General features: G+C 43.0%; 1 protein-coding gene and 1 pseudogene across 1 annotated transcript in view; one reads left to right on the top strand and one right to left on the bottom strand.

The window, feature by feature from the left end:
- Nucleotides 1–6,874, bottom strand: part of LOC138964288 (uncharacterized) — a 36,335-nt gene extending 29,461 nt beyond the window's left edge. Inside the window, exon 1 of the mRNA XM_070336204.1 lies at nucleotides 6,217–6,874. The gene's annotated coding sequence lies outside the window, so the exon portion shown is untranslated. The remainder of the gene's footprint in view (nucleotides 1–6,216) is intronic.
- Nucleotides 746–2,177, top strand: LOC138968449 (acidic leucine-rich nuclear phosphoprotein 32 family member E pseudogene; annotated as a pseudogene).
- Nucleotides 6,875–7,500: the final 626 nt, after the last annotated feature.

Below are 7,500 nucleotides of genomic sequence, written 5' to 3'. Positions count from 1 at the left end.
ATTTTCAGAGCTTGTTTTTAATCCGAATATAACATATTTATATGTTTTTGGAATCAGAACATGATGAAGAATAAAATAAAAGTAATTTTGGATCGTTTTATAAAAAAATAATTTTAATTAAAATTTTCAGATTTTTAATGACCAAAGTCATTAATTAATTTGTAAGCCTCCATGCTGAAATGCAATACCAAAGTCCGGCCTTCGTCGAAGATTGCTTGCCCAAAATTTTAATCAATTTGATTGAAAATTGAGGGTGTGACAGTGCCGCCTCAACTTTTACAAAAAGCCGGATATGACGTCATAAAAGACATTTATCGAAAAAATGAAAAAAGTCTGAGGATATCATACCCAGGAAATCGAACTCTCATGTAAAATTTCATAAAGATCGGTCCAGTAGTTTACTCTGAATCGCTCAACACACACACACACACACACACACACACACACACACACACACACACACACACACGCACACACACACACACACACACACACACCACGACCCTCGTCTCGATTCCCCCTCTATGTTAAAACATTTAGTCAAAACTTGACTAAATGTAATAAAAAAGATCGATCGACTTGACCGAATCCGTTTCGCCTAATTCTGAAATAGAAACTGACCGCGCGTGACATGTCCAGGTAAGGTGGACATTTAGGCAAGGGTGAGTGGGGGAGAAAATAACTTGACAATGACAGATCGATCGACTGGACCACGTCAGAAATAGAAACTGACCATGAGAGAGCAATGAAGCTGGACATCTTGACAGGGTCCATGGGTAAAGAAATAAACTTGACAATGTGAGATCGATCGACTTGACCCGTTCAAAAATAAAAACTGATCTGACCATGAGAAAGCAATACATCTAAACAGGGTTTCAGTTAACCAGTACTAAAATAGAAACTGACCATGAGAAAGCAGTAAATCTGGACATCTGGACAGGGTTCATGTGAATAGAAATAAACTTGACAATGTGAGATCGATCGACTTGACCAGTTCAAAAATAGAAACTGACCGTGAGAAAGCAGTAAATTTGGACAGGGGTCATAGGTACAGAAGTGAACTTGAATTTTCACCCGCCTTTTTTTTAACAGAAGCTGAAGAAGAAAAAGAAGAAGAAGAAGAAGAAGAAGAAGAAGAAGAAGAAGAAGAAGAAGAAAAAGAAGAAGAAGAAGAAGAAGAAGAAGAAGAAGAAGAAGAAGAAGAAGAGCCCGCCGAGAATGGGTTGCGTGGGAGGAGGGAGAAGAGGGAGGCCTGTGATCAATCAGAAACCAATCTCACCATAAAGACCATCCCCTCCTCATCGTGGTATGGTGGTGAAACAGAACCAAGCTATGCCGTCGGAAGAAAATCGCTGAAATTTCACTGTCCCTAAAACGTGGGGGTGTTTTTCATTGTGAGAAGTATACCGGTAGGGTTCTCCCATGGCGGACGGGTTGGTTGCTGGCTAACGGGGCTCTGGTAAAGACGGAGATGTGCTGGACAGTACCGGTGTGACGGCACAGAGGCCCAAGGACACAAGCGGTCATCTCAGCAACCTCCAAACGGGTAGACTGGACTCGACAACCATGGTAGGTAACCAGTCTAGGAGAAGGAAAACTCCGAAATAGAACCACGGGCAGACCAAGCTCAACAGCCCAGGAAGGCAATTGGTCTAAGGGAGGGACCCCTGATCAACGTCCATGGCCGAAGCCGGAGATGCGGGACCCCCTGGGTGCCAAAAAGCGCTGCATCACGCAAATCACAAAATGATGGAGACCTAGTGAACGACGAAGAAGAAGAAGAAGTTAACCAGTACTAAAATAGAAACTGACCATGAGAAAGCAGTAAATCTGGACATCTGGACAGGGTTCATGTGAATAGAAATAAACTTGACAATGTGAGATCGATCGACTTGACCAGTTCAAAAATAGAAACTGACCGTGAGAAAGCAGTAAATTTGGACAGGGGTCATAGGTACAGAAGTGAACTTGAATTTTCACCCGCCTTTTTTTTAACAGAAGCTGAAGAAGAAAAAGAAGAAGAAGAAGAAGAAGAAGAAGAAGAAGAAGAAGAAGAAGAAGAAGAAGAAGAAGAAGAAGAAGAAGAAGAAGAAGAAGAGCCCGCCGAGAATGGGTTGCGTGGGAGGAGGGAGAAGAGGGAGGCCTGTGATCAATCAGAAACCAATCTCAGCCTTTAGCTGTCACCCCCCCCCTCCTCCCCACCTAAAAAAAACACAAAGCAAAACACGGAGGGGCCACCGCAGAACCGAGAAGAAAAAACCCACAACAACCAGCAAATTCTGTCAAAGTAAACAAGAGCAGTTAGCCAGGAGCAGGAGCCTGACTCGGCAAACAGCGCCGAAAGTCTTTACGAAAACAAAGCACGGTCGCCTTTACGATGACGCAAACAACAGAGTCAACCGGATCATGCCCATCTTACAGACCGGAATCCGCGATAAAGCCAGGCAAGGGGTTGCTTACACCGATTAGCTAGCTACTGCGTTGTCCCTTGTCAAACAGTGACGTTACAGGGTATCTGGCGGGGGTTATCTGAGGAGATCCCTCTTTGGCAACACTAGCAATGAACAATGACTTAACTCTGATTTTATCGCGGCTTTTGCAGGCTCAGTCGACAGTGTCTGTGCCTTGTCTTCGAGGGTCTTTTTGCGTCAGTGATCTTTTGGCTTTTTAACACCGGGGTGATTATGAGTGTGCACGTGCACAAACAACCGTTGACCGCCGCGTGAGGCCCGGTATGGCTGGCCGCGTGTGGTGGACAGTGATCTGAAGTGTTAAAAGCTAAATGCTCTGCTTAATTTTAATTCTGCGGACACAAACACGCGAGCCCCTTAAACTCGCGCGTACACAGACACACGCACATACACTACAGACGGACGTACAGACACAAACACATGAGTGGAAGTTATTATATGAACAAGCGTGCACACTCATGATCCCTCCCTCCCCCAACCCCCTTCTCTCTCTCTCTCTCTCTCTCTCTCTCTCTCTCTCTCTCTCTCTCTCTCTCTCTCTCTCTCTCTCTCTCTCTCTCTCTCATATATTGTCTCACATATTTGTTCGATTGTTTGTTTGCTGGTTTGTTCGTTTAATTTGTTTATTTGTCAGGTTGTTTTATTTGTTTATCATTTATTAGAAATTTGTCACGTATTAGAAGTAAGGACCGATTGTAACACCGACTTTCTATTCCTGCGAAAATGATTGACACATCGAGGTTTGAGGGAGAGAGTGAGTGAGGGGGGGGAGGGGAGAGAAAGAGAGAGAGAGAGAGAGAGAGAGAGAGAGAGAGAGAGAGAGAGAGAGAGAGAGAGAGAGAGAGAGAGAGAGAGAGAGAGAGAGAAACTGAAACTGAAACTGAACTTTATTACCAAAGGATAGAGGTTTTAGGCAAAGCCTAATCTTACAACCTGTCCCTTATACAAACACTTAATACAGACGCACATAATATAGATAGTAAAATTGACAAGGTTATTGTTACTTACAGACGTACATAATGTAAATAGTAATAAGAAAGGGGTTATGGTTTTGTATACACATTCAAAAATGAGAAAAACAATATAGTGTGGAAATTGCAGCATAGTTGCAATAATGCATTGCATATAAACATCCAAAACAACTAATAACAAAAGGGAGAAAACAAATGTGGGGAGGAATTGTCCCAATCATTCGCATGTATATCATTATCAATACATACACATAAAGAACAAATCAAAATACAAACATAACTTGACTAAATGTAAAAAGCACTAAAATATCAGACATGAAAAGTGTTATATTTACCCATTAAGCGGGAATGAAACTGGCGCCTAAACGTTTTCACAGAAGAGGCATTTCGGAGGGGTTGGGGTATGGAATTCCATAGAGACGCTCCTGAGAAGGCTAAACTTGACTTATACAAGTCTAGACGAGGGATGGGGGGAATCAGGTTCTGGGACCCATATCTTTTTGTGGCATGTCTGAAATGTGATTTTAAATATCCAGGAACTTTATTGTTAATTACTTTGTACATAAAGACAGCCTTGTTTAGCGTCAACTGAGAGAGAGAGAGAGAGAGAGAGAGAGAGAGAGATAGAGAGAGAGAGAGAGAGAGAGAGAGAGAGAGAGAGAGAGAGAGAGAGAGAGAGAGAGAGAGAGAGAGAGAACGCTTGCCTCATAATTATCAGCAAATTAACATTGACTTGGCGAAAGAATTGACGTAAGGTTTTTAATCGTATATATGTTGATCAGTCATGAGATATATAGTATCAGTAATACAAAAAAATAAGCTGAAACCCAGATGGCAACACACACGGGCACGCACACACACACACACACTGACTAACACAACAGTATTACCTTACAGGATCAGAAAGCATGAAATACAACGCAGACGCGCAGAAGTATAATCCGGATGTTCACACACGAATCACAAAGACTAACACCTAAGAATAATGAACTCTCTCTACATCACGACCAAACAAGGAAGGATAAAGCATTTAGCGAGAAAGAATCATGTATGAAATCACGTAAAAGGGAAAAAGAAACAACACGCAGGTGGGCTATTCTCTTCTTCTCCATTGAACACAACGTGCAAAACAGAAAGCCTTTCCCCAACAAATTAATTATGACCGCCACCAACGCCGATACGGTGAGATGAAAGCCTATTAGGCGACACGTCAGGGTGTTCCTTTTTCCTTATAGAGGTGTATTTTTCTCTCTTTTAACTCGTGATTTCCTTTTACAAAAAAATGCCGTTGTTTACCCCTGTATTTGTTTCCCCCTGCATTTGTTCCAGCAGTCAAACACACACAAACTCTCTCTCTCTCTCTCTCTCTCTCTCTCTCTCTCTCTCTCTCTCTCTCTCTCTCTCTCTCTCTCTCTCTCTCTCTCTCTCTCTCTCTCTCGCGCGCGCGCGCTCTCTTTTCTGTTTTTGGCTGTTTAAAATTTATTTTGTATATACATCATGAAATGTAAAACACTTTTTTTGAATGTTCATCAGGGACGGGTTGGATGATTAGGCCACGTGTAACCCGTCTGTAATAAAGTTTTCAATCTGAATCTCTAAAACAAGTAACAAACCCAAACTGTAAAAATTACAACAAGCAATGGAGGGCGAAAGATGACAGAACAAGACGTTAGAGGACGAAGGGACGCGATTCATGACTCAGTGGTGAAACATAAACCAAAGGGTCACTGAGATGAAGACAAAGGGTCAGTCGAAGGGAATGACAAAAGAGGGAGGCGAAGATGGGAAAACCAAAACAGTTTGCAGACAGAGGGAGAGAAACCGAGACAGACAGAGAGAGATTACTGCTGATTTTTTTGTATACGGATAAAGAGAGAGAGAGACTGAGAGAGAGAGAGAGAGAGAGAGAGAGAGAGAGAGAGAGAGAGAGAGAGAGAGAGAGAGAGAGAGAGAGAGAGAGAGAGAGGTCACAAAATTCAAGTCGCGGAAGATCCGTATGTTGCAAGAGAAAGAAATAGAGAAATAAGAGAAATATGAGAAAGTAGACCAAGAGAGTAAAGAACATAATACACACACAAAAACACCATATATCACTACCACAACAAAAACAAACTAAGAGAGGAGTGTATTAAGAGAGAGAGAGAGAGAGAGAGAGAGAGAGAGAGAGAGAGAGAGAGAGAGAGAGAGAGAGAGAGAGAGAGACTGACAGAAATACAGACCATGAGAAAAACACATAATTAAAACGTGTTTATAGTGTCAGCTAAAGACTTCAACAAATAGAGGAAAAGACGACGCAGACGGAGATGAAGGAAAACATGCGGAGAAAGAGAGAGAGAGAGAGAGAGAGAGAGAGAGAGAGAGAGAGAGAGAGAGAGAGAGAGAGAGAGAGAGAGAGAGAGAGAGAGAGAGAGAGAGAGAGACTGGGAGAGAGAGAGAGAGAGACTGGGAGAGAGAGAGAGAGAGAGACTGAGAAAGAGAGAGAGATAGAGAAAGAGAGAGAGAGACTGAGAGAGAGAGAGAGAGAGAGAGAGAGAGAGAGAGAGAGAGAGAGAGAGAGAGAGAGAGAGAGAGGTCACAAAATTCAAGTCGCGGAAGATCCGTATGTTGCAAGAGAAAGAAATAGAGAAATAAGAGAAATATGAGAAAGTAGACCAAGAGAGTAAAGAACATAATACACACACAAAAACACCACATATCACTATCACAACAGAAACAAACTAAGAGAGGAGCAGTGTATTAAAACTAAAACAGTCAATTCCTAAAACCTGACTCACCTGGTAGAAAGAAAGGTGAATGCGATCAGCTGAACTCCTGAACGACGTGCAGCTCTCCTCAACAACCGGCCAGGTGGAAATGGTGGGGAACTGCCGAGAGGACTACAACAAAGTGAAGCTGATCTTTGTTCTCCTTGTACCTGCCACCGTTCCTCTTTTCCTCTTTTTTTCTCTCGTCCCCCCTCCGGGCTGTTTTCTGTCTCCCCCTCCCTGCCTTTGTTCCGCAGTGAACCCACTGTCCTCAGTTTGTCGAGTGTGAACAGACAGTGAGAATTCCTTTTTGCCTGTCGTCGGCAGGTTCACAACCGCAGTTGAAGTTTGTAGACTCGGCAAGAATTCGAGACCCGCTCCAGAATTGTTAACACAGGCCCCTAGCTTGGATTTTGGAAGCGAGTAATGATCTTACACTTACTGTTCTTTACTAAGGCATTCGTGTCTCGTCGGTTTTGTTTTCTAGTCCTACCACGAAACTATTTTTAAACTTGATCACAATGTCTAGTCAAAGCTGTTGGGTATTTTTAGTGGAGTAAGAGGAAGTTTTTCTCTTCAGTTTCACAGAGGAAAACCCGGTAGCCGATGAATAGAACCGGATCAACTCAACTAAAGTGTCGTCTGCTCAGTTCGGGTTTCCCTTCTCTTCCCTCAGCGCAACCGCGTAGTTGGCTAATCGAGACAACTGACAGAGGAAACCACCTTGTGTCTAAAATTAACCTCCCCTTTTTGATACCCATTGGACGAAAATCTGACGTCATGGGGTGACGTCACGACCTATTTGGCAAAGGTCGCGCTGAAGGGGCCAAGTTCAACACTTCATAGTGTACTCTCTATGGAGCGTAGGATCATGGCATATAGCACGCGCAGGACGTTGCTTGATAAACAGGCTGTGTATTGAGAATAAAGGGAGTGAAACAGATAGTTACGTCATCGCGCTCTGGCAAATCAGCCTCTACGAGTCAGCCTTGGCTGGTAATTTGGTCTGTACACTGCAAGATAGAACTGGAAGATTAAGTGTTTTTACATGATGATCATATAATTATATCAATTCTGATGGACACGTGGGGGAATTCGGGGGCTGTGAATGGATGGTCTCACAGGTGGCATCCCTTTTCCGATCATCAAAGCATAATGCTACGGAAGTCGGCCATTTTTGCCAATATCCAAAAGCATATTGGCAATAACAAAGACGCATGGTTCCGGTTTACCCATCTGTACCACACGATGTTTCAATCGACAACAGCATACACTGACAACTTGAAATTCTTCTCGGAAATGTTTTTCAGCTTT

This window comes from Littorina saxatilis, linkage group LG1 (assembly GCF_037325665.1).
Source record: "Littorina saxatilis isolate snail1 linkage group LG1, US_GU_Lsax_2.0, whole genome shotgun sequence".
Classification (NCBI taxonomy): domain Eukaryota; kingdom Metazoa; phylum Mollusca; class Gastropoda; order Littorinimorpha; family Littorinidae; genus Littorina; species Littorina saxatilis.
Note: the sequence above shows the minus strand (reverse complement) of the source record. Positions and strands in the feature narration are given on the sequence as shown.